A 26,068-nucleotide genomic window follows, 5' to 3' on the forward strand; every position below is an offset into this window, starting at 1 on the left:
TTTGATTTTTTTGATATTTGTTGTCATATTTGTAAAGTGCGCCTTTTTTGCAGCCAATTCAAATGAGCCGCGTTTGCGATTTTCGAGGCGCTGTAAGATTCTTCAAAATAAAGTAATACGAAAAAGCAAAACATAGCGGCACAGATATTGATGATATTGATCTTATTTGAAAAAAACATTGTTAGTCTCTAGGTTAAAAATCCAGGGAGGAAACAGTCGAGAGCGTTCTTATGGAAAAATCGCAACTAGGAATTCCTCTTAAAAACTACACTTTTTATGGCACAAATGAATTCTCGGATATGAAATTTGTATCACATTAATATATTATAAATCGAATCAATATTTTGTATGTTTTGCATGATAGTTTATAAGTTTTTTTGTATAATGGAGTCGCGCGCGACAACGCAAGTCAGTCTAGGGGGTCAGATGTTATAATACTTTTTCTCATTTAGGAAATAAAATTTCACCAAAGAACCTAATGAATCTATAACAAACTTCAAGTCAAAGCAAAACAAAACTCGGCTTATTAGAAAATTCCCCAACAATAACATTAACCTACGACATCGTAATACAATAAGCGAACTTGCAGCCCCATTACCATAGATAACCACGTCACAAACACAATAATTATACGGGAACTTCTACAGATAATGTACGACTGAAAATTTCAGCGCTCCTGAAAATGCTTTCAGTTGTTCGCGAACCCGTAAGGCGGGCGGCAGTGCCTGGTGAGAGTTCTCGGCGGGCGGCCGCCGGCATTTTTTAACGGGGCGATCTCGAGTTGAATGAACAGCTGACTTTGACATTCAGTGTCATTGTGTTGTGTTGTATTGGATTGCGTGTGTGCTAGGTAAGTTCTGAATATCATTTAAGGTAGGTCAACAACGGTTTTTAAAGACTTTTGATTGATAAAACTTTATTTTAGTCTTTAAGTAGATATCTTCCGCACAAGAAAATAATAAAACATTTCAAGTCTAGCTATAAGGATAAAAAGGTCAAGCTCTTTACTTGAAAACTTAATAAATTATGTCTTAATAGATTTTTCATGAAAAAAAGAATTATTCGGAAACTAGCTACTCTTTCGATCTCACGTTTACCGTTATAAGAGCCAATGGAAAACTCATTCAATTTCTAACCGTATTCTCGTGCAATAAATTCCAAATTCAAACTGGTCAACCACTGGCAGTGCTGTTACGCGCGGGGTAGTTTTGCAGATGCAAAATTTGTGACAGAAAAACTATTTACGCGATAATGAGATTCATGTGTTTAATAAGTACATTTTGGTTTTAGCCCACGGTAGTTTCCACTATCTAAAATGCCATGGAATTAAGTATTTAATGCCCTCGAACGTCTTATGTTAAACGTTTTATTTTGGGTAACGCATTTAAGGTTTACTATATCAGAAACTTTCTTAGCCCACATTATTTTATGAAAAATTGAATATAGAAAAGCAAAAAAACCTGATCTTTAAGTACAACTTGATCTTTATATGTCTTTGTTTTCAATATATAATTATTGTTTAGCTAAAAGCAAACACAATTTCATATGAGTTGGATGAGAATGAAATACTAATATACAAAGTTATATTAGTACATATTGCATTGTCATTCTTAGTAAGGAATCTTAAATAAAAAAGGCAACCTCATCGAGTTTGAGCATATTATAGAGTATGTTTATGCAAAAATGTCCTACAATATTTATTTATTTATTATTATATACCAATGTTAGAATATATAAATCTATATTTTTGTTAAATCTTTTTCACACGCATACCTACTTTTACTAAAAATGTATTGAATTATCGGATTGAATTTTAAATAAATTAGGTATATGAATACAGGCGAAGATGCTTCGTTGATTAGCCTACATGTGCATGATCAACAGCACCATTAATCTAGCCCATTCAACCAAAAACGATGTAAGTGCCTTACAAAGTCTACTTTAGAACGTCATTTATAAATAAACAGCGTGCAATCTTTAGAATCAGCTTAGAATCCGAAAGGCATAGGCGCCCGAAATCTTGTATTAACTTAAGTCATTTAAGTATGACGGGTTATTTAACTTCAGCATCGGTTCCGGTGACTCAGGGCAGGCGCAGCCGGTTTGATTTATTCGCCGTACGATTTTAACTTATGCACTCATTTGCGCATGTCCGTCGGGTTTTGTTTTTCATAGAGCAAAATGACTTGGAAATGCGGAGGGCCATGAGACGGGCTGTCTTTCGTCTTTTTCATAGGCAGAAAAGGAAATAAGTATACGTCTTAAAAACCTTATTTAGAACTTATTTTACCTGCCTCCTAAGTCTAGTCGGTAGTGAACATGCCTACGAAGCAGAAGGTCCCGGGTTCGAATCCCGGTAAGGGCACTTTTGTTCCTGAGTACTGGATGTTTTCTACGGATGTGTGTGAATGTGGATGAAGATGTACCTAATGTTTTGAAAAGATGTGTCCCGCCGAGTTTCTTGCCGGTTCATATTGGGATACCCTCCTCCAATTGAGGGGGGATTTAAATCTTCTCAGGTCAGAGGTGTAGCTTTATTTGACGTTCATAAGCGCATTGTAATATGCCTACTTGAATAATAAACTATCTTTATCTTTATACCTAGGTATTCTTTTTATCGTCGTCTAACGCTCACAAAACAAGCCTTTTTCCATCTTAATGTCTTTAATGTCAAAAACAACATATGTCAAAAAATATAATAAAAATAAAATGATAAATACAAATAAAAATAAAATTATAATTACAAAACTCAAACCACATTATAATATATACAAATGTAAAAAAAAACTATAAAAATACTAATGTCAATAATTGTGAAAATCATTATTAAATTTAACGCGGAATTCTCTTACCGTAAAGATTATTGCCTCGTCGATCAAATACGATTTTAACTTCTAACTACTACTATGTTTTACTTGTATCTGTTTAACATATACTGTGGATCTAGGTTGATTTGTGTTAAGATGTCCATACAATCTTAATTTTCTATTTATTAATTTATGATCTTAGGCTAGGTCATTTATGATATGAACATAAAAGTAAAATATAAAACACAAAAAATATATAAACACATTATAAAAAACCTAACCTAAGGTGCCGCCAGCAGCGGGGCAGTGCCCAAACTGCCGGTGGTCAGGGCCGCAGAGCGAGGACCCGACGCGCAGTGTCCAAAATTATCGCTTTCTGCATCTGCCTTTTGATCCAACCACCCAGCGAGAGTCTCTCTAGATGTTGGTCGGGACTCTTCGCTATGAGACCGTTCGCGACGACTATTACTAGTACTTGCTGGACTTGTATTGTTAATATTTATTTATTTTATATTTGCGAGTGGACCATCTGACCCATGTAATTATTTCTTCGCCGGGTTAATGCCATCTACATTATGCCGTATTTGTATTCCCTTTTTTCCGGGACAGCCGTAAATTATGGCGATAAATTTGCCGGGACACATACCCGTTCCCTGGATTAATTAAACCTTATAAGTTCAGTTAGGGATTATTACTTATTGTGCATTAGGCCGCGAAATAATTAAATATTATTTCGCGCCTTAAGTATATTTATTTCCACACATATGAGCGAAGGATTAGTGAAACATTTAACATTTTAAATACAATTTTAAGATATCCTTCTTCTTCCTAGCGTTTGTCACGGCTTATTGCCACTGCTCAAGCCTGGGGTCCGCTTGGCAAATAATCCCGAGAATTGGGAAAGGCACCAGTTTTTACTAAAGCGATTGCCATCTGTCCTTTCAATCCAGAGAGGAAACTAGGCTTTATTGGGATTATTCCAGTTTCCTCACGATGTTTTCCTTCACCGAAAAGCGACTGATAAATATCAAATAATATTTCGTACATAAGTTCCCAAAAACTAATTTGTACGAACCGGGGTTTGAACCCGCGACCTCAGGATTGAAAGCCGCACGCTTTTACCGCTAGGCTACCAACTCTTTTTTACACTTTTAAGATAGCAATACTAAAAAACGAGCCGAGACCCTGGAAGATCTTCAAAGCATGATTGAAAGCCTATACCACGCTTCTTTGAAGGTAGGTCTCAAGATGAATATGTCTAAGACTAAGATTATGACGAACATCCCCGGTAAATCGATTCCAATCATTAAGGTTGGGAACGAAATACTAGAGGTGGTCGAGCAGTACTTGTATCTTGGACATATTCTATCATTTGACAAAACACATCAGCAGAAGGAGATCTCCAGGAGAATTCAGCTGGGTTGGGCGGCATTTAATAAATTAGCGGACATCCTGAGACCTGCTAACATTCCACAATGCCTGAAAACTCGCCTCTTCAATCAATGTGTCCTGCCCACCATGACCTACGGTGCCTCTGGACGCTCACCAAGGAGGCTGTGCATAAAATCTGTGTAGCACAGAGAGCCATGGAGCGCGCCATGCTCGGTATCAAGCTTCAAGATCGAGTAAGGAATGTCGAGATCCGTCGTCGCACCAAGGTGCTAGACGTGGGTTGCGTCATAACCAACCTAAAATGGAGTTGGGCGGGACATGTTGCTAGGCAGAGTGATGGCAGGTGGACTAAAATTTTAACGGAATGGTGGCCGCTTTCGGATGAAAGAAGCCCCTGGCGTCCGTTGGCTCGTTGGGTGGACGACATTCGGAAAATTGCGGGACACTTCTGGATGCGATTAGCTCAGGATCGGGACAAGTGGCGTACTGGAAGAGAGGCCTATGCTCAGCAGTGGGCGATAAAAGGCTGATATGATGATATGATGAATATTAAAAACATGGTATGTTTTATCCAGCCTAGATAGAATAATGATCATCAATTTGTTGACGCAATATCATTATTATTATTTCTATACTAATTTTATTTATAACCTATATTTATAGATTTCAAATAGATGTAAATAACCTAGCAACACACAGCGAAATATTATTTGCACTAGTTTTCAAAATAAACTCCAGAAATATCGTGATTGCACATCCTGTCTTGTAATCCCTGTCACGTCGCAGCTGTCTTTGTCGCTCGCGTTTCAGCAGAGCGGGACGGAACGTCAAACTGTCCGATGCGCGGTAACATTTTATTCTTGTGATACAGTTGGACAGAATATAATATAATAAGGATGTCTGTTTTAAGTTCCGATTACAACGCTGTCGTAAAATTATTGTCTGACCTCCTAGTGGGAATTGTGTTAGGATGTAGGCTAAATTTATTATTTTAGAATCTTATCCGTATATATTACTGGCCTGTATCTGTTTTTTTCCCCAATAAAGAAAAAAAAAATATCGCAAAATAAATAAAAATAAATCGGCCAAGAGCATGTCGGGCCATCCTCTGAGTAGGGTTCCGTGGTTACTCTTCCGTCACAATAAGCTATACTGGAGCTTAAAGTATAGTAAATTGTTAACCAAGGGATGAACTGTGGATGTACGTCTTTTTACTATAGGGGAAACTTTTTACGATAATTCAAAAACAGCTAAACTGATCATATCCGTTATAGTTTTCATTTAATGTCTTTCTTAAGCTCTACTTCCACGATTTTTTTTCATATTTTTTGGACCGACGAATGACGACGACGTTCAAAAGTTAGAGGGGAGGGAACACATTTTTTTGGGGCGATTATCTCCCAATATATCACTTTATCAAAAAAAAAATTTTAAGACCCCTATTTGTTTTAAAAGACCGTTCCAACGATATCCCACACTGTAGGGTTGAAGCAAAAAAAAAACACCCCCACATTACGTGTAGGGGAGGTACCCTTAAAAAGAATTAAATTTTTAGATTTTATTGTACGACTTTGTCCGCTTTATTGATTTATATATCCATGCCAAATTTCAGCTTTCTAGCACTAACGACCACGGAGCAAAGCCTCAGACAGACAGACAGACGGACATGGCGAAACTATAAGGGTTCCTAGTTGACTACGGAACCCTAAAAATGGTTGAGGCATTACACGAATTAACTTAGCCCCAAACAAAGCAAAACTTGTTGGTACTGCTGTACTAGGCAATGGAAATTAAAGGAAAAATTGAAAAAAAAAATACATCTAAAATTTAACGGGTAAAATTGGAACTTTCAACTTTTGGGACATCGCTCTTTAGAGAAAACGTTTTTCCACTTCCAAATATTTTCCACATTTTTTAGTATGTTATTGACACGATAAAAAAAATAGGTTTATAGGTTTTCCTTTTTTTTCAAAGTGTGCAATACAATTTTTTTTAGTGCAGCCTATAAACCTAGAATATATTATGCTGAAGCGGTCGACATCAAAATCAAAGTGATTTGTTGAGATTTAGTTAGAGAAAAACTTTTTTCTCCCGGAATAGACTTTCATAGAAAAAGTACCGTTATGTCGCTAGGATTGCAAAGCTATTTTTTCCTCTTAACCAACTTACTTCGCACGTTTCTGGTAAGCTTCGATAGCGCTGGTTAAGAGCGATTGAGCCCTGGTCCCAAAAGGTTCACCGCTTTGGGTAAGATTTGAACTTACTTGATGAGTTAATCAATTTTTCCTTTCACGTGCAGTAGGTTCAGAAAACGGAGTTTAAAAAAAGTCATAGTGCTTTTTTGTATCACAGTACGGCTGCCATAAATTTAATTGGCAATCTTGAGGCCTTTTTCTAGGGACTGTAACTATCGATTCAAAACTACAGTTTTTTTTATACTACGTCGGTGGCATACAAGCATACGGCCCGCCTGGTGGTAAGCAGTCTCCGTAGCCTATGTACGCCTGCAACTGCACTCCGCACCCTCACTGAGCTCTGGCAACCTTACTCACCGGCAAAACCACAACACTATGAGTAGGATCTAGTTTTATTTGGCTGCGGTTTTCTGTAAGGTGGAGGTACTTCCCCAGTTGGGCTCCGCTCTAGATCTGGAATGACATCCGCTGTGCTGTGCCCTACCACACAGAGCGAGATGACATTCACAATGCCCATACCTCTCTTAAACTCAGAAGTATAAAAAAATAAAATTAAAATCCGCGCTCCCGTGCACAAGCATACGCTTCCATCTCGCTCTCGCTTACGATCAGTGAGAGCGAGAGAAGAACACGAAATTACTGATTCTTAATTTAGAAATTCATATTTTTTTGTGATAACATAAAATAAATCCGAGTGTACTATGATTTGAACCGATGCCAATACACCTCGCGCAGCTGAATGAAGATGAGATGTCACACGAATGTGCGAGCTTGTATTTATTCCACTGATAGTACAGTCACATCTGAAAATATCCATACGAACAAACTGCCAAAAATATGTATACACGACCTTATTGCCTATAAAGGTGTATACATATTTTTGGCACTTAGTGTATATTTTCAATCGTGATCGTACTTTGAGGTCTGTGGACTCCATTATACTGGAAATAATAGTCAAAAATAATTTGTTAATCACGTCGCTTGGCTATTCGATTAAAATGACGAAATGTTGATCTATGTAAAATTGTCACCAAATATTTACTATTTCATTATATTTATATGGGATCTACATGTACGGTCGAGGAAATTGATTCTTTAGCAATTTGCGGTTCAAGTAAATTTGGTTGTACATACTTATGCTATGAGCTTTCCAGTGTAAAGTGAACCACAACCTGCTAAAGAATCAATTTCCTCGACTGTACCTATTCGGTAAAAAAAGGTTACAAGACGAAAAACGGTATGTCCGCCATTTGAAGATTATTGTATTTATGCGCTTTTGTGTAAATAAATAACTAATTCGTTCCTGTCTTGCAGTTAGAGTTTGCAATCCGAATCCGAAATGTATGAAATTATCTGGATCCACAGATCTTCCCATACATTTCATATTCGTCGTGCAAAACCAACTCGCAGTCGAATAAAAACAAAACGGCAATAAACAATGCAAACGTCTTCAACACACCGGCACGATATATCGCATTCGAATGTCGCAATTTCGATCGATCCATCACAATCGCGGGCACATGCCGAGTGAGTAATGCACCCTTAATCGAGCCTACGGCTAGGCTCGACTTACATCGAATACCGATTTGTACAATCTACAGTAACTTTTATTTATTTACTTGCTTCTGCCCGTGACTTAGTCTCCGTAGAATGATAGTTTAATTCACAAACTCAAAATTGACTCAAACTATATCTATGTATATACCAAGTCTATTTTTTCTACTCCAGCACTTCTATTTGTCAATTGAATGACTGTCATTTATATATATCTAAATCAATTTCATTACGCAGCGGCTTATGTGAGAGAATAACGCGCGAATGCGACTCGGCGCGGACACTTCCATTGGTATCAAAGGATTGAATTCACCCGCGCCGCGCCGCGCCGCGCCTCACCGCGCCTCTTCGCGTTCGCGAGTTGTTCGCTCACGTAAACCGTTGCGTTAAAAGTTGGTGTTTAAGTTGCGTTTACGTGGCATAAAGTTGTTTTTTATGCTCTAGCGTATACAATAAAATCATGTTACGACCCTTTATTGACTTAGCAATAAAGTCTAAAATCTGCCATACAAACTGCCACTGTAGCAGCTGGCGCTGCACGCTGGCGGCCAGATCGCTCTTCTCTCCACGACGGCCCGACGGCCAGGCGCGGGCCTGAATACTCATTTCTTTAGCAAGTATTGAATAAATACAGTAAAAAAACTTTTTTTTTATTTAACCTTAATTATACTAAATATGTATTATTTTATATTTTTGTATGTTTTTAGAAGTAAAAAGCAGAGTATATAACTCGGGGATAAATGCCCATTTTATCCTCCACCGATAAATTGTCTCGGATAAAATGAGTTACTCATTAGCCTCGCTTAGCTATCCACTGCAGGTCCATGTAAGTATGTATGTAACAGGCTAACATAAATTATAGCGGGTATAGGTAAAGCTAGGTAGCTTTTTACACATCAATTCTGACATCAGTTATCCTCGACCACCACTAGTTTTGCGTCGAAATGTCGGAAATAAAGAAACGGGAAGGAGGAATAAACATTTTTTATTTGTTTTCCTTTGTCTGTTTTTTGTTCAACTGTGTATGTGAAATAAAGTGACATACATACATACATAAAACCCTCCCTCCCCCCCTCCCTCCCTCAATTGCTCAAAGGTTAACTGGAAGAGATCCCTTAAAGGGATAAGTTCACCTTTGTACTAATGATGAGTGTTTTATCTCCTGATTTTTTTTCATTTCTGTAGAATAATGAATTTTACTACTATGAACAAAACAAAATAAATTGGCGATAGACCCGGTTTTAATATGTTTTAAAGTTGGTAAAGCCGTTTCTGAGAAAATATTGTGTCATAAATTTATCAAAACTTATTCTTTATCGTTAATCAAGAAATGTCAACAACTCTTTAAAGTATTCTTGATTTTCTACCAAACCACAAACAATATTTCATTTTGATCTTAGAAATCTTCAGCGCCTCTTCTTTATGTTTCCTTAAGATGACATATGGAAACAGACACTTAATTATAACGCTAAACCCAACCGCCGTCGCCATCAGTATCATGCTGACATCATTGAATGTAATAACGTCTTTAGTAAATTGACAATTCCGATATGAGATATCCCAAACAAGATTTACGTACCGTGTGTGCTCAGACGCGGTTAGTAAACATTGCCGGAGTCCGTATTGGTGTTTTCAGATCATATCGTAATATTGAGGCTTGAGGATTCAATAACCGAGCCTCAAATACCGGTTCAATTTTCAAACCGTTATTTTTATTTGACATATCCCTTTTCATTTCGTTTTCCTTAACAAACCGTTGTTTTAACTGATTTGAGGGGGCTATATTTATGGGTTTGCGATTAACCGGTTTCTAATCAATAAAACTGAGAAAGGGTAATAAATGGTATTATAGGCACCCGTTTGCCGTCTCTTTTATTTGTTGAAAAAAAAGTTCTAGAAATGTTTCCGTTTTTAGGAAAAAAAAAAGCTAGTAACAACCGGTAGATCTTAAACTGATTCTCGACTGTAATTTACACATCAACATCATCTAGCAGGACAGGTGCTTACGAGTCGTCTAATACAATACAATACAAAAACTCTTTAATAAAAACAATACAGAGAGAAAACAGCATCAGATGTAGAGGTAACAACAGGCGATAATACTTTTTTAAATGTAAAACTTAAAAAAGTATCTCAGTAGACAAAAATGTAGTACAAAAGACATAATCGCGTGACTATTAATATGCTCATGAACTTTGTGCTTATTTATCCCTACTATGGGGGCGCACGCGCGGCGGCACGTGATTGGTTATTTTTTTTATAGTTGACTACAGCGTATCGAAATGAATAATATAATAAAGTTGGGAGCCAATACATGAAAAGTATGCAATTATAGTTTGTTATACGAAATCTTAATTCAACCATTACAGTCGACGACACCTAGCAAAACAAACTATCAGGCCAATTCGAACGTACACCCGATATCAAAATTACATCTAATCTAACTGGTGTCATTCAGTTATCGTGTATTGTGTATTTTGCTCGTACTTGTCCGTATATGTAATCACTTTGTCCATTTGCCTAGCCCGTGCCAACATGGGTTTATAAAAAAGCGTTCAACGTCAACTAACCTTCTAACCTATGTGCCTAACCTATGTTTGTCCTTTCAAGCATAAAAACAGGTCGATTCCCTTTATACAGACTTCGCTAAGGCGTTTGACAAGATGAACCATGCCATACTGTTGAAAAAACTGAATCATTATTTATGCCTAGATCAAGCGTGCCGCAGGGCTCTAATCTGGGCCCATTATTATTAGTTTTTTTCGTGAATGATCTTTTAAATAGGATTAAATCACAATGTCTCGCATACGCAGATGATATAAAAATCTATTAAGTCATCAATACGGAAAATGATTACCTTATCCTCCAGAAAGATACTTAGCTGACATTAGATTGGTGCAACACTAACCTCATGTCTTTGAATATCGATAAATGTCAGTCAATTACGTTCACAAAAAAAAACTAACTGGATTAATCAGTATAATATTAATGGCAAACGATTGGTTAGGGTTTCTTCCATTAGAATCTCGGAGTATTATTGCCATTATTGGATAGTGAATTGTCGTTCCGTTGTCATTATGAGCATACGGTATCGAAATGTATTCGCATATCGCTTCAATCGCTTCAATTGTTGTTTACTCTGAGAGTACGTCTGAATGTTGATGCTTGGTTTTATCAAGCGAACTGCTAAACCTTTCAAAGTGCCAAACAGCCTAATTGCTCCATACTCCGTATTAGTAACGAGCTACGCTCGAATACTGCTCGTCGGTTTGGCAACCAATTTATAAGACACACTCTGATAGATTGGAATCAATACAGGCAAAGTTTTTACGATATCTTTCCACTAAAACTAAAACACGCCGAGCGCTTCCTGGGTATACAGTCTATACAGATCAGCATAATACAGTTAATTTACAATCACTATCGTTCCGACGCGATGTCGTTGATATGGTTACACTTCATAAAATTGTACATGGTGGTCTCGACAGTAACCTCATAGATTATGATTCTATTAGAGCCAACAATAAGAGAACTCGGAATCTAGAATTGTTTGCCTTGCCTATGTTTCCTAATAACAATGTATCCAATAATGCGCCTGTCTTTAGAATGTGTCGTTTGTATAATAACTTAGATATTGATTTTGATATTTTGAACGTTTCTTTACCGAAGTCCCAAAAATTTTTGCTGTTCTAAAATTTTAAGTAAAGACTTATTATCTTATCGTACTCACAGTTTATTATGTATTACTATATTTATTCCAACTGATTCTTACTCTCTATATTACTGCCTCTTTTTTTTACTGATGTTATGTTACTCTAATGTTATCCTGAGTATTTAAATTCTAATGAATACCCTCTGTATTTGCATACTGTTTAAAACAGTTGGAAAAGGTGAAACGTATTTCTTTTACACTAACACATGTAATCTTTACCCTTTTCCTGCAAATAAATTATTGTTTGTTTGTTTGTTTATTACCTTTATTAACAGAAGATTTTATAGTGAAAATTAGTACTTAGCTTAATAATTGTTCCGTGGTTGTGTTGTGTGTCATTCTAATCGTGGTGTGGGTAGTGTATAAGATAGGTACTTATGTATGGAATATTTTAAAAAGTTGTTTTCCTGCATTGTGTTATTGTGCCTATCAAAATAAAATAAAAAGAACATAAATGTATTTGCGCGGGCGAGACGCACAATATCTAATTAACATGATTCAAATGTCATTCTGATATCAGTGTACGTCCGAATTAGCCTATGTTTTTCTTAACCCACCGAACCTTACATAAAATAGTTTTCTTGGTACTTTTTATTTGCACCCAAATGATCTGCAAATACGCTGTCTGCTGATCGCAGAGACTGTTCTCAGACAGAATGGGCTAAATATTCTAGTCTATGTTACTACGTAGGTGAGTAGGCAAGTATTTAAATATAGTACGGAACCCTAACCTTCACCGTTGGCAAAGAGAATTTGAAATAGAGGTGGATTGTCAAAGTAAATTTTGTAGCCACAGTAACTGCCATCTTTCAACAGATGTTTAAAATTTTTAGAACGCCATTTGACTTTGATCGTTATTCTTTCACTGATTTGTATTAAATATCAAAGGTGGCGCTATCTTACCGGGTACAGGCATTTTCTTTGCCGTTAGGACCCAACTTTGCCCAAGAAAATCATTAAAATAGTAATTTTACCTAGAAATAAATAACCATTGAATTCACATTCAAAACAGCCAAAATAGTTTGAAAGTACTATTAAAAAAATATATATATAACCTAACCTCATCAGCCCTCCCCTCCTCCCCCTCCCCGTCCCCTCATATTTTTTTAATTAGTTCGTAGTAACAGATGTTTTTATATGAAGAATATTAGGTAACTTGATATAATGAGCTGACAATCAACGATTTTTCATTTTACTTGCTCGTAGTGTGATATTTTACGCAGATGATAAATAGTATTTTATGCAACAGTTGTATAAGAAGGGTCAAAAAAGGCGAGTGGCGTGAGTTACAATGTGAGCCGGAGCCGAAGGCGTAGATCCCAAAAGTAATTTTAAGTAATCATGGAATCAGGAATCAATTACGAAATGCCCATCTCTGGCAATGGTTAAGGGCCGGCTCGCGCACCCGAGTTGCATACATCGCCATTATTAGTACCTCGGTACTACTTATAGGACTGCCTATAGTGTTTTATCCAGCTGTCCTTTTGGGCAGTTGTGTAAAAGTCTGTGACAACCCCACTGTTCTTGTGTGGTGTCGACATTTATGCAAACATCAAAGGCGTCGGTCCACTATTACTTTTTACACTGCGGTATAACTGTTCACGTAGGTACGGGTCCCAGTAATTGACTAGCGAAGTTTATATTATTTAATTCTTATTTATTTAATTTATAACAAATTTCAATTTATTTTTTATTGCAATGTCAATTTTAATCGTATGTTAATATAATTTTTATTGTGTGTACCTAATATAATGTGTATTGTGTGAAGATTGTTGTCTAAATAAATAAATGATTATATCATATGTGATTGTAAATATATTATATCGGTTTCCCGTCGAAGATAACACGGTTTAAAAAGGAAAGCGTCCTTTTTTATGAAACAAAATGCCACTATTATTTAAAATAAGAATCCATATTTAAACGTGTATTTTTTATTTATATAAATTGTAATCGGTACCTTTTATTTGGTGAAAAGATTTTTTCTTTAGATTTACATAAATGTATACCTTGTATAGTCTTTAGATTTGTAGCTGGCCCTCAACGTCTTATCCATTGTCTATTGTTAACTAAAACGGCACGTGCCACTACCTGCAAAAAAAAGGGTCGTATAATTCTAATAGGCACCTGAGCGCTGGCTAGTCTAACGCTCAAAAAACCAGTGTAGGTGTGCTCTCCGATAACGCGCCTTTGTTACGCATATCGAGGGCACATTTTAGGCTGGTTAGGTAGCGTTCGACTCGCCGGCACTCAGTAACCGTATAGGGACCACACAAGAACTTGCAAATTATTTTTCCATTTGTTCATTTTGAATCTTATTTCAATTACTATAGGAGTTGTAATTAAATAACCGGTTAAAGTGACCGGACCCTTTTTTTGCAGGTAGTGGTACGCGCCGTTTTATTTAACAATGGACAATGGATAAGCCGTTGAGGGCCAGCTACAAATCTAACAACAATATCAAACCAAACCTACTGAAAGTGTCTACTAAACATAGATTCATAAAAGGTGCGGTAGCTGGAAGACCTTCTACATTTAAAAGTAATCAACTATAGCCATGAAAATGTCCCATAAACGCTTTCATCTTACACTTAACGTAAGCCTTACATACTAAAACATACTTTAAGTTGAAATGAACCTTCTTGCAACCTCATAAAGTTTAAATTGCCTATACTTAAATCTGGTACGTCTTGGCACTGTTCAGACAAAAGGACCATGTTTCATAAGAAATTTGAGTCGCTTAAGACGTTTAGTTCGGAGAACGCATCATAAATGCCAGTTAGGCAGTTTGGCCGTTTCTAAGTTAACACTAGGTCATTTGTCTTTGAATTAGGGCCGCTAACGGCCATCCAGCGACCGTAAATTTTTATCTAAATAAATAAATGAAGACGTATAGGAGAATTTTCAAGGGATTTTTGTTGGTCGGCCTTATGAAGTTTCTAAGATTTGTTGTTATTTATAACTTTTGAAGCGTGTTTCGTATTTACAATTCTGAAATTTGATTAATAAATAATTTTTGAACAGGACACCTATGCCAAAACATTGTGAATTATAAAACATTTTTATGAAAATAATTACCTCAGCCCGCGACATCTTAAGACTAATATGCTCCAAAACTTCTTGTTTCAGTCCTCATCATCTTCCTAGCATTATCCCGGCATTATGCCACAACTCACTTGGAAATCGTGAGGTCCGCTCGGTAACCTAATACCAAGAGTCAGCGCAGGCACTATTTTTTACAAAACGACTGCCGTCTGACCATTCAACTACTCGGGATTAATCTGGTTTTCTCACGACGTGAAAAGGGATAAGGGAGGCATTTGCCGGACAGTGGGACAATCTAGCTAGGGGTTATATGTGACTTTATCTATGAAAAGAGACCTTATTGTCGGTGGCGGTTACGCCATTATAAACAATGCTCCCATATTATAAACAACGCCGCGCTACGCAGTGCTGCGTAAGCGCCATCGACAATAAGGTCCCTTTTCATAGATAATGTCAGATATAAATAAATATACAACTCGCATAATTTATATTATTAACGTATGATACGAGTACATTAACAGGATTGAACGTTATAATCGTAACAACAGCAATGGATATTTTATTAAAATTGTTTTGTTTTTGTATTATTAGTAAATTATTATTTTTTTTTTATTATAGTTGAGAAAATTAACGTGTATTTCTTGTATACAGAATGTTTATTTAGTCACCTGCAATAATTTACGGGGTGAATATTTAGGTCATACTGAGCAACTTTTACTATAGGACCAATCCCGAAATCGAGAATAATAAAATTTGATGTTTCATACATTTTGGCTGTCTGACCTTGACGTTTTCTGTGGGAAAGAAATTTTTTTTTCACGATTTCGGGGTCGGTTCCATAGTAAAAGTTGCTCAATATGACCTACATATTCAGCCCGTAAATTATTGCAGGTGACTAAATAAACACCCTGTATGTTATTGCGTACTTCTTTTATGTTAGCCTATTTTCATGTATAATTTCAAATGCGTTGTATAAATTGCATGTGAAAAAATGAAATGAATTCCCAATGACATCAACGCAATTGGTCAAACGCGATGTCAATTGGCATTGGCATTGGCACCTCACAGTCACTCAACAGTGAGCAGTAAAGCTGCAACAGTATTTCAGCTGCAACGGCAGGATGACGGTTGGTTTGCGAACACAGTATTACTATTATTAGTAAATAGTAGATTTTTTGAAATTCACTTCTTATTGTATTATTAATATTGGGGGCCCATAGTTTTTTTTTTTAATACCACGTCGGTAGCAAACAGTTACCGTAACCTATGGATGCGCGTTGTCCACCCTTTAAAAACTTGTCCTTCCTTTCCGTTCCTTTCCTTTCCTTTTTTGAAGAACCCCATACTGTATACTGTCGGGAAAACCCCAGCAGGGAGCTCAATCCACAGTCGGAGCGTCCGCGGGAGGAATTTCCTTTTAAACCGCACAGTGCGCGACAATTTTGGTTCTAGTGTGTGAGGACGAACACCCTGCCGACGGTGAACGATGCGGTGGCAGAAAGTAGCCGTGGGATCATGTCAAACAATTCTTCAGAGCACAGCCCATTGTACAAGCGGTAAAATATACACAAGGTGGCAAATTTTCTCCTTAGACTTAAAGGCCCACACCGCATCATCACTTATACCATCAGGTGAAATCGTGGTCACACGTCTACCTATCGTCCATTAAAAAAAGGGTTCAACACCGCTAGTCGTAATAGTGTCTCACTTAAAGCCCTCCACTTTTTCCCAATTTAGATTCAACTAGGTATATTACTATAACTGCTGCGTCTTACTTATATAAAAGCTGATACACAATAATATTGATGGAACAATCTTATACGAAACTGCGCTTCTGCACCGAGCACGGCTCTTAAATAAATAAAGCTGGCGACCCGCCGCGGTGGATTGATACGCGTCAAATATTTATAAGTAATGAAAAGTATCGGTGAGCGGACCTATTCTGCCTGTGGAAGTTTTTGAATATTATTTTCTACCACGTTACATCTTTCTACATCATATTATCCCTACTGTAAGGTTTTATTATATTTAGAAAAAATAAACCGTAATTAGTAGCTACATTGACTACATATTCTGATGACGTCATGTCCGATGGCGGCAAACGGGAGTGAGGTGACTTGGCGCGCAGGGGCATTCTTAAGTTGTTCAATTTACCGTATAATGTCTATTCTGATAATATCTTCCTGATACTGATTTTTTTTTCTTAAAAAATAAACCTAATCTTCGGGTTAAGGTTTTTCAGTGGTGATATAAACATTTAAATCGACATAATTAAAGTTTATCAAGTCTAACACCGCTTGATAAGCGTTTGCAAAATTTTAAGAAGGGGGTAAATGTTTAATGGCATACTGAATAGAACAAGCACCTATGTAAACAGCAAAAGTACCATTAGTAGAACCCTATTGGCTTCGCCATTCGCAATACGGCTACCGCGGCATCTCAATCATGTAATGGAGTGGTTCCACCGGGATCTATCAAAATGCATTCAATGTACACAGTACACTGAACTAAAAACGAGTATCATGGACTTTGCGGCATTATCGGATGTTGCGTTGATATTTAGGATTTGCCATTTCGATATTTGCTTTTATAGCGATTGAATTTCCAGTTTTCATTTTGTGGAGTTTAGCAGTTTAGTGATCAATAGGTATTTCAAATTGTCTGATTTGATCGAGAGTAGGAAACGCAAGAGTAGGTAAATATAAAGACAGGTCCTTCTCCGAAATGCAACTTTCTAAGCACTGAACCGATGGCCGTGCGTGCCTATTGATATTTAAGTTCTTATTAACAAAAAAAAAGTAATCGATAAGTTCGATCAAAAATAACATTACACATTTTAGAAGCAGATTTCATGGTAATAGCTTTTGTGCAAAAATAGTTATAAATTTTTAATGTTGCATTTTAGAGTTATGTTTGTGATTTTCTTTTGTCGAGCGAAAGTTGTTTAATTAGGTTTCGAATGAATTTACTAAAGAAAGGCCTCAAAATTTTTATTAATATTTTTGGCAGCCGTATTATGATTAAAAAAGCTACGATTTTTCAAAAACACTGCTAGGCTACAACCCCGAAAATTGAAGTTCGTCAATTGTGGGCATTTTTCTTTGTCACTCTAATTACGTCTTAGTGAGAGTAAAAGAGAGAGATCCCCGCAATTTGCGATAATCAGTTTTCGCGGTAGGCCCCTTGCACCCACTGCAACTTAAGATTTGTCGAAGCAAATTTGGCCTGTTTACCTGGCTGTTTTAGATGAGTGGGAGGAGGAGTACCTGTCCTGGGGACGTGACTCGTAGTTTACAGGCAAGAGTCTAGTCTTGTCCTCTGTGTTTCGTAATGGGCACATTTGTACCAGGATTTGCACGTCGCTCCAGTGTATAAGCGTGACAGCGCTCTGTACGTATATAGACATATCCCACTCGCACACCAGGGCGGCGTGTGAATTCGCATCCAATTTGAACCGCCTAACCATTAGAAGAGTCGTACCTACTCTTGTTTAGTAGGTAAAGGAGGAAAACTAAAACAAGGAAACAATCATAATAAAAGCTCCTTGTCGATATTAGACGAGTAAATTGAATGCGAAGAAAGGAGCCGATTGTGTTAAGCAGCTTATTGCTAAATTGTCAGTAACATCTTGCGTTGCTCACTTGAACTGAGGAATGAACTGTCGCCTGCGGTATTTTCGGACCGTTACGACCTTCAAACCTTCATGAAAAGAGCGTACTTCTATCTTAAATGTCACATTCTTGCTCCCAAGTATGCTGTACTAAATGAAAACTAGTGACATCTAGCCAATAACCACGAAATATTTCGACGGACCATCTCGCCCTTATGGTCACCCCAGAATTACCCTAGACATCTCATATTTATTTAGGAACCGACATCTCGTACCGCAAGAAAAGACAGTCTCTAAAGAAACTTTTAGGTCATGTGTACTTTTGAAGTATTTCATTCCGTTCGATATTTAAATTAACGTTTCAACGCAACAAATCATTCAATTGAACGGACAACCCTGCCCGTATTCAGCGATTCCATTCCGCTCACATTACCATACTGAATAACGGTGAACAGAGATCTGGGTCACAGTGCCGATGCCAGCGCGATACGACGCGACATGTCACAGCGTATCGCGACATGCTCTGGTATAAACAATCTAAGAATTATACTTGCCGCAAAACTGTCGACTGAGATCATTATGCTATCTCCTTTACCCTTGTTAAGATCAACCAAGAGTAAAAGAATGGCATTATGACCTGACTCGCCACTTAGTTTTGCGGCAAGTATAACAAAATGCTTTGTTAACCCCCGACGAAAAAAGAGGGGTGTTATATGTTTCTCTCTTTATGGCATCGTAGCTCTCCAACGGATGGACCAATTTCACTGCGGTTTTATTAAGTAAAAGCGATTTGCGGTGGTTCTTAACTATGTTTAAGTAAAATTGATTCAGCAGTTTGAATAGTAAATAAGATAACTGGCGGGAGATGGCGCAGGATCGAGACAACTGACGTGTACTCGTGTCGGAGGCCAAGACTCATTTTGGGTCGTTGCGCCATTAAGTAGTAGTAGTAGTACTTATTTATTCTTTAGATCAAAAACGGGATGAACGCTGTTCCGAAACATGGCCTGGCTCATATGCACAGGTTCATACCGTTCATATTTCTACTGTACGTACACACACCCAAATTCGGCACCGCAGGGCATTCCCATTCATCCTCACACCTTGGAACCTAAATGGTCGCAGGGTGTGAGGATGTGGGCTGTTTTAGAAGAATTTCCTTCGTTAGGTGCAGATTATTAAAGTATCGGTAACTCGTATGTGACATCTTTACTGTTGCACTTGTCCATAGGCTACGGTATTGGGTTTTCATCAAGCGCCCCTTGATGATTATTTGCCATCAAGTGCAATCATAACAACTCCTACTCAAATGGCCACCAATGTACTTATTTTACGTCGTTAACCTATGTGAAGAGGCGTTGCGAAGGCATTAGAGCTTCAAGCGAATAATCCTGATAAGCCATTTTGAATTTCAGTAAACTAGGTGCCCTGAACAGTATGTGCAGCGGCGCGTGAACGCCAGCGAAGCCCCAAAAGGCCGTCTGCATACGAATCATTTTAGTAAATTGTCTTATGTTCACTACGGCGTCTATTCAAAAGTGTACTTAACTGTACCGGGCTTTAGGTCGATTTCTGGAAACAGTTAATGGAACAATTATGACATTTAAAAATGGAAATTATCAGTTGCAATATATTAAGCTAAGCAATATGGTAAATTAACTAGAATGTAACATCAGATGCACGCAGAACTATTGAGATAAGGAGTTTTGTGGGACAAAATATAAGGAAAATGTAGTCTGCAGTAATGCTGCGCTGTAATGCTGTTGCAATTGGAATGTTACGTTAACAAGATTGCATAATATACTATGTACTCGGCCATAAAGAATCTCTCATGTGTTGTCGCCCATGCATTTCCGGTATATTTATTGGACGCCAGCGCCATCTTTGGAGCGAGAACTGTGAAACGAAGTCTCGACATAGAACCTGCTGGACGTGGTGACGCATCGGACCGGTGGAAGTGGTTTACAATTTCCATCACCAGTCGGCGCCACTGTAGAAGAACGGAGGTGGGGACGTGATGATGAAGACACGGCCCAGCACTTTGCCATCGAGCAGCGTCGTGAGCGGTCACAATTTTGTATTGTATTATATCGTCCAATTGATTAACTTTCTTTAAGCTTATATTGATTTTCGGTAATGTAACATTGAGTAAATCCAGTCTATTGTTAATTGTTATTACTATTTACTTTCCAGTGTTACTTATACGTAATAAACTGAAGATACACATGTCTATTGTTAAGATTCCCAAGCGATTAAACTACCCGTTAATTTAAATAATACTTATCCTGTTTTATACTTGTATTTCGAATAAAAGGTGTTAATATATACCCTGTGTTCTTTTTCTTTTACATGCGGCACACAGCCAAGCTACGAAAGTTTCTAAAATGTGCCTTATCTTTGGACACTATGAATAAATATGTACGCATGGGATAATACTTACTACCCTTTGTTTTGGATAATATTTACTACCTGGGGGTATGTCCTTAAACTACATCCAAAAGAGCTCTGCTCTAGTTCTGGAATAACATCCGCTGTGCTGTGTGCTACCACACAAAACGAGATGACATTCACGGTGCCCATACCTCTCTTTTGGACGTAGTTTAAGGACATACCCGGGTCTCGCCGTCACCGAATTAGACCGATTCCCTCGGCATTTCACTAGCTGCGTTTTATCTACAATAGATTAAAAAAAGTATAGACATGCTATAAAGTCTGTATAGCCAACGATACTGAGTCATCCATCACGATATTGCGAGATAGCTCCCGGGTGATTCTGCCGCGCAAATATTTGTCCAGGGCTCGCTGTACGCTTAGTGTTCGCATTGTTATACGACAAGGCTTTCGGTAAACGTTACCCAGTGAAAATTTGAATAATATTTATTTTATAGCAAGGGGGCAAACTTGCTGTTTAACCCTTCGTGATAATAATGATATCCGGGGGAGCGAAAGGCTATAAAATTGAACGACGAGCGTAGCGAGTGGTTTGAAGAGTTGAATCTTGAGCGTTGCGAGGTTTTCAAGGGACGAGGGTTAAAGTTTCGACATATGCACGGAAAGTGCTCATTCCCACACGGGTGCGGGAAAGTAGCACTATATGTACTGAATAATTACTTTGGGTTAAGTATATTGACGTAAAACGTCTTTAAAAACCCGTAGAAGGTATCGGATCAAAAGCCAGGTGTTAGGAAAAGTGAATGAATTTTACTGGGTGGGGCTTAAATCGCAGCAAAAAATTAAACCGTAGGCCGTGCTCCTCAAATTGACCAACATTTGTCCAGTGACTTTTAAAATTAACTTGTGTTTTTAGTTGTAGTGCACTTTAAAGTGCGGCCCGACTGATGGTAAGTAGTCTCCGTAGCCCATGTACGCCTGGAACTCCAGAGGAGTTACATGCGCGTTGCCAACCCTAAACCCCTCCCCCCCTCGTTAAGCTCTGGCAACCTTACTCACCGGCAGGAACACAACACAATGAGTAGGGTCTAGTGTCATTTGGTTGTGGTTTTCTGTAAGGTGGAGGTACTTCCCCAGTCCGTCTCTGCTCTAGATCTGGAATGACATCCGCTGTGCTGTGCCCTACCACACAAAGCGAGATGACATTCACAATGCCTCACCTCTCTTTTGGACGTAGTTTAAGGACGTACCCGGGTCCAAAAGTGTGTGTGTCCAAGAGTGTATTATAAGACGCAATGTATTGCCAACGTTGTTATGTTTAAAGCGCGACAAGCAACGTCAATTACAATGTTGATGACGTACTTTAAAAATAATTATGTATTTAACTTGTATGAAAAATAGTAAATCTACAAAACTTCATAATTTTTAAAAGATATTGAACCAAAGTCATTTGAGGAGTACAATCTATGTTTTTATTACTCGGTAGGTGTATCTGCGACTGTAAAATCAAGATACATAGTTTTAATATCAATATTTAGAGGAAAGTAGCCATTACTAGCAAAGCATCTATGTACTCTGAATTGTATACAACTGAGATTTATACCAGTCGCTTTTCAGTATGAAGGAAAACATCGTGAGGTAACCGAACGAATCCGAATTCAAAGGTCAGCTGGAAGTCGTTTTCGTAAAAACTTCTTGGGACTATTTGCCAACAGGAGCCCAGACTCACATGAACGCTGGCAATAAGCCGGGACAAACGCTAGGAAGAAGAACTTGGGCCATGTTACGACGATTTTAAATGCTGTGATTCGTACACATCTGCCATAATAATCAAGTAGAAAACACGTAATGATGCAGTTTTTATTTTAATCACTGTTTCTCTACTTTGTAGCTGGTATTCAAACTTTATGTTTTCTAAGATGAAAAAACAAAACCATTAATGTAATATCACTTTATGTTCTTATATTATGGCGTTATTCATAAACGTGTTACTGGCCTGAATTAGCTACGAATCGTTTGTCTTTATTTGTCATTTTGACTTATGTATTTGTAAGAAAGTGATAAAAGATAATACAACCACATCACGGTAAAGTTTTATGAATAAGAGGATGAGTTTATTTATGTTGTCGAAGTAAAATTTAACAAAAACCTTTTGGGTCTGCTACAATTGGAAAAAAAAAATTACTTATTCTGGTAAAGAGCAGTCGTTTTTCGTACGAGAGTAGGTAATGGAAACGCGCACCCTACCTTCGCTTACATACAAATTTAGTGATCCCCTTTCTTAAATAATGTTTTATTACTTAAACGTTTAGTTCCTTGTCAACATTTTCAAGGCATTCTCACATTTCAGTGTCGAGTACTCGTAATTTATGTTTTTTTTAAGTAGAAATATTGTATTGTTTTATCAACCTATCCTTGCTAATTAATAGAGCCCGCAGTCCGTTTAGGAACCTAATCCCGAGAATCGCACAGGCACATTTTCTTGCAACTTCGACTGTCATCTGATTATCCTATCATCTACTATTATTAATAGCGAATTGAGCCAATATAAGGTGCTAAAAATTAGTTACCGATATTTTAAGAGATGGTACTTTACGCCAAAAAAATAAAAAAACTGTTCTTATAATTTTTTTGTTTTTCATTTACCGAACAAAATAATTAAATTCTATATGTAAATCATTGTCATGTATATCAATAAAAATAATCATCATGTACATTTAACTGACAAGATGATGTTCTGTAATGTCAACAATTGTGATGTTTTCAACTGAAAGGTACCACATTGTCGGCTGTCGATTAGGTTGATTTAAAGTAGCAGTTTGGTCGGAAACGCCACTATTGTTTGTCTTAAATGACATTGTCAACGAGTCATTTGATTTATCAACGTGAAGAGCCAGTTAAGAGTTAGGTAAAAGAGGTTCTAGAATTTGTCCAATAACGTCTCATTTAACTCTCTCGGCCTCGGCTTTAACAGGGTAGAAAATTTGATTTCCAATTTTCTCCAAAAAAACATCATAAGATCTATAATGTTTCAAACTTAAATATATAATTTGGTTCTTCAAAAAGGGAGTATACAGGTTTTTAAAGGGTCGGCAACGCGCATGTAATATCTCTGGTGTTGCAGGCGTCCATAGGCCACGGTGACTGCTTGCCATCAGACGGCCCGTATGCTTGTTTGCCACCGACGTGGTATAAAAAGCTGTAAAAGTATCTATAGCTAATTAGTTAGCACCTTATATACATTGCATGTACCTGTATAATCTTGATATTGCAAAATATTGTACCCAACACCTGCTTATGTAACTTAATATTCATATACAAATAATTTATTTATTCATTCCGAAATACTAGGTTTTATAAGGATTAGTCCGAATTTCTGAGCATGTCTTCCTCCACCAAAAAGAAAGTAGTAAATATAATTATGGTATTTTCTACATAGCTATATTCGTAATTATAAATAGCAAAGAATGTGGAGTGTGTGTGTGTGGTATAAAAAAATAATAAAATATTCCGACAAATGAGAACCTCTTCCTATTTTGAAATAGTCCGGATACATTTTAGGAAACAACTTGGGGGTAATGTGCGAGTTTATGACTAGATGGCGTTAGTGGTACTGTTCATAGAGCGATGGATTACTTTTGGTTTAGAATTTATTGCTCTTACGTTGAAATATATTTTAATACGAATTATCTATAGTGCGATTGTACCTATATTAAAAATAATCCATTTATCGCAGATTTTGACATTTTATCCTGTTTTGATTGTTGTTTCCATATTTAAAGCATACTTAAAAAATGGCTGTTGCAGGCAGAATTGTACGACATAAAAGAAATATTAAATAATCAATATATGTACAAAGTCTGTAAAAAAAGGCTCGTTCGGCCAACTCAATGTATCGTGTCAATTATAACGTTTATGAATAAAATATGTAGGTCCTTGACAACGTCTCTTATTTAAGAACTTAAGAAGTTTAAAAACAATATTATTAATTAAGAGTACATGCCCCAAATTAACTCTGTCTTTGAAATAATGACCTAAATTAATGATGTTCATCTACAAAATAAATCAATATTTAAATAAAAACTGGTAACGATGCTATAAATAACGATCATCTTTTCTTTTTATTTCCAAACTCATCTTCGCCTTTTCGATTTTCTAATATATTCCACTGACTAAAAGTAGGAAATAAAAAAATGTGGACAGGTGAATGTTAATAAAAAACAACTAAATTTTCGTACATAACATGTTCGCACGTTCGTAACTTAGATATACTTGTTTTTTTTACGAATTCATAATAAAATAATAATAATGCATGTGAGCATTAAGTTGTCAAAAGTATCTGATTATTAAAGGTCAAGAGCACTTAACACTTCAGACTTAATTTGGGCACTTAAAAATCTTCCCAGTCTATTTATCCAAGGCGGGTTCGTCCTGAATAAACAAAAATCCATTTGCTCCATAAGCCGAATTAGAAAAGTGCAGTAATGGTTTTGGGTTGTTTTACTTAATATGGCGAAGTTATTTCTATGGTTTTAGACGTGTGAAACAGATGTTGTGTGAGAAGACTTGTCTATTGTATTCGTGATGACAGTTATACGAGTTCGATTCCCTGTTGGATCAAATAGGGGAGGTAAAATGTGCGTTGAATGGGTCATGTTCCCATAGGTCATTTAGAGATATTTGTTGTTTAGAAATTGTATCGATTTCGTATATATTATCGGTATTCATTGTGTGTGTTTTTTTTATTCGTGTTCAATTTGCTGCCACCGCTGAACAAACGCCTTTAGAATGGATAAATGGTAAACTGATCGTAATGAAAAAAGCTCCAGTAGATTGTTTACAAACACTAAACACTAAAGAGAGATGAAATAAAATCTAAACACATTACCAAGTTCTTTACGAAAAATACATAATATGTCACAGTTTTTTATTGTTTGGTTGAATTGAATGTAATGCCCGTGTTACAACAACGCTATATGCAACATTAAATTATTTTTAATAAAAATATATATAAAAAAGCTTTTTTTTTTCAATTAACTATGCCATTTAGTTTCCGTAAACGTACTTACTTATTACCCCGGAGTTAACGGAATTCAATAAAAACACGGTGTATACAATTGATTTTATAAAACACAGGAAAAATAACAGACCTACTATTCGCACTTTATATAAATTTAAATTTCAATCATTTATTTCCAAGAATATGGAATAATGTTGGTTTAGTAAATAGGATGTGTTAGGACAACATATTCTGCCGGCATGCATCGGCGTAGACATATATTTCTAAGGTTTGCACGACGGATCTAAAATGTATGGAAGGATCCGCGGATCCGGATCCAGATCAGGATAACTTCATACGTTTCGC

The 26,068-nt window shown here is 37.0% G+C and overlaps 1 protein-coding gene across 1 annotated transcript in view; it reads left to right on the plus strand.

Moving 5' to 3' along the window:
- Positions 1 to 200: 200 nt before the first annotated feature.
- LOC133517253 (teneurin-m) overlaps positions 201 to 26,068 on the plus strand; it is a 777,194-nt gene continuing 751,326 nt past the window's right edge. Inside the window, exon 1 of the mRNA XM_061850474.1 lies at positions 201 to 850. The gene's annotated coding sequence lies outside the window, so the exon portion shown is untranslated. The remainder of the gene's footprint in view (positions 851 to 26,068) is intronic.

This window comes from Cydia pomonella, chromosome 4 (assembly GCF_033807575.1).
Source record: "Cydia pomonella isolate Wapato2018A chromosome 4, ilCydPomo1, whole genome shotgun sequence".
Classification (NCBI taxonomy): Eukaryota; Metazoa; Arthropoda; class Insecta; order Lepidoptera; family Tortricidae; genus Cydia; species Cydia pomonella.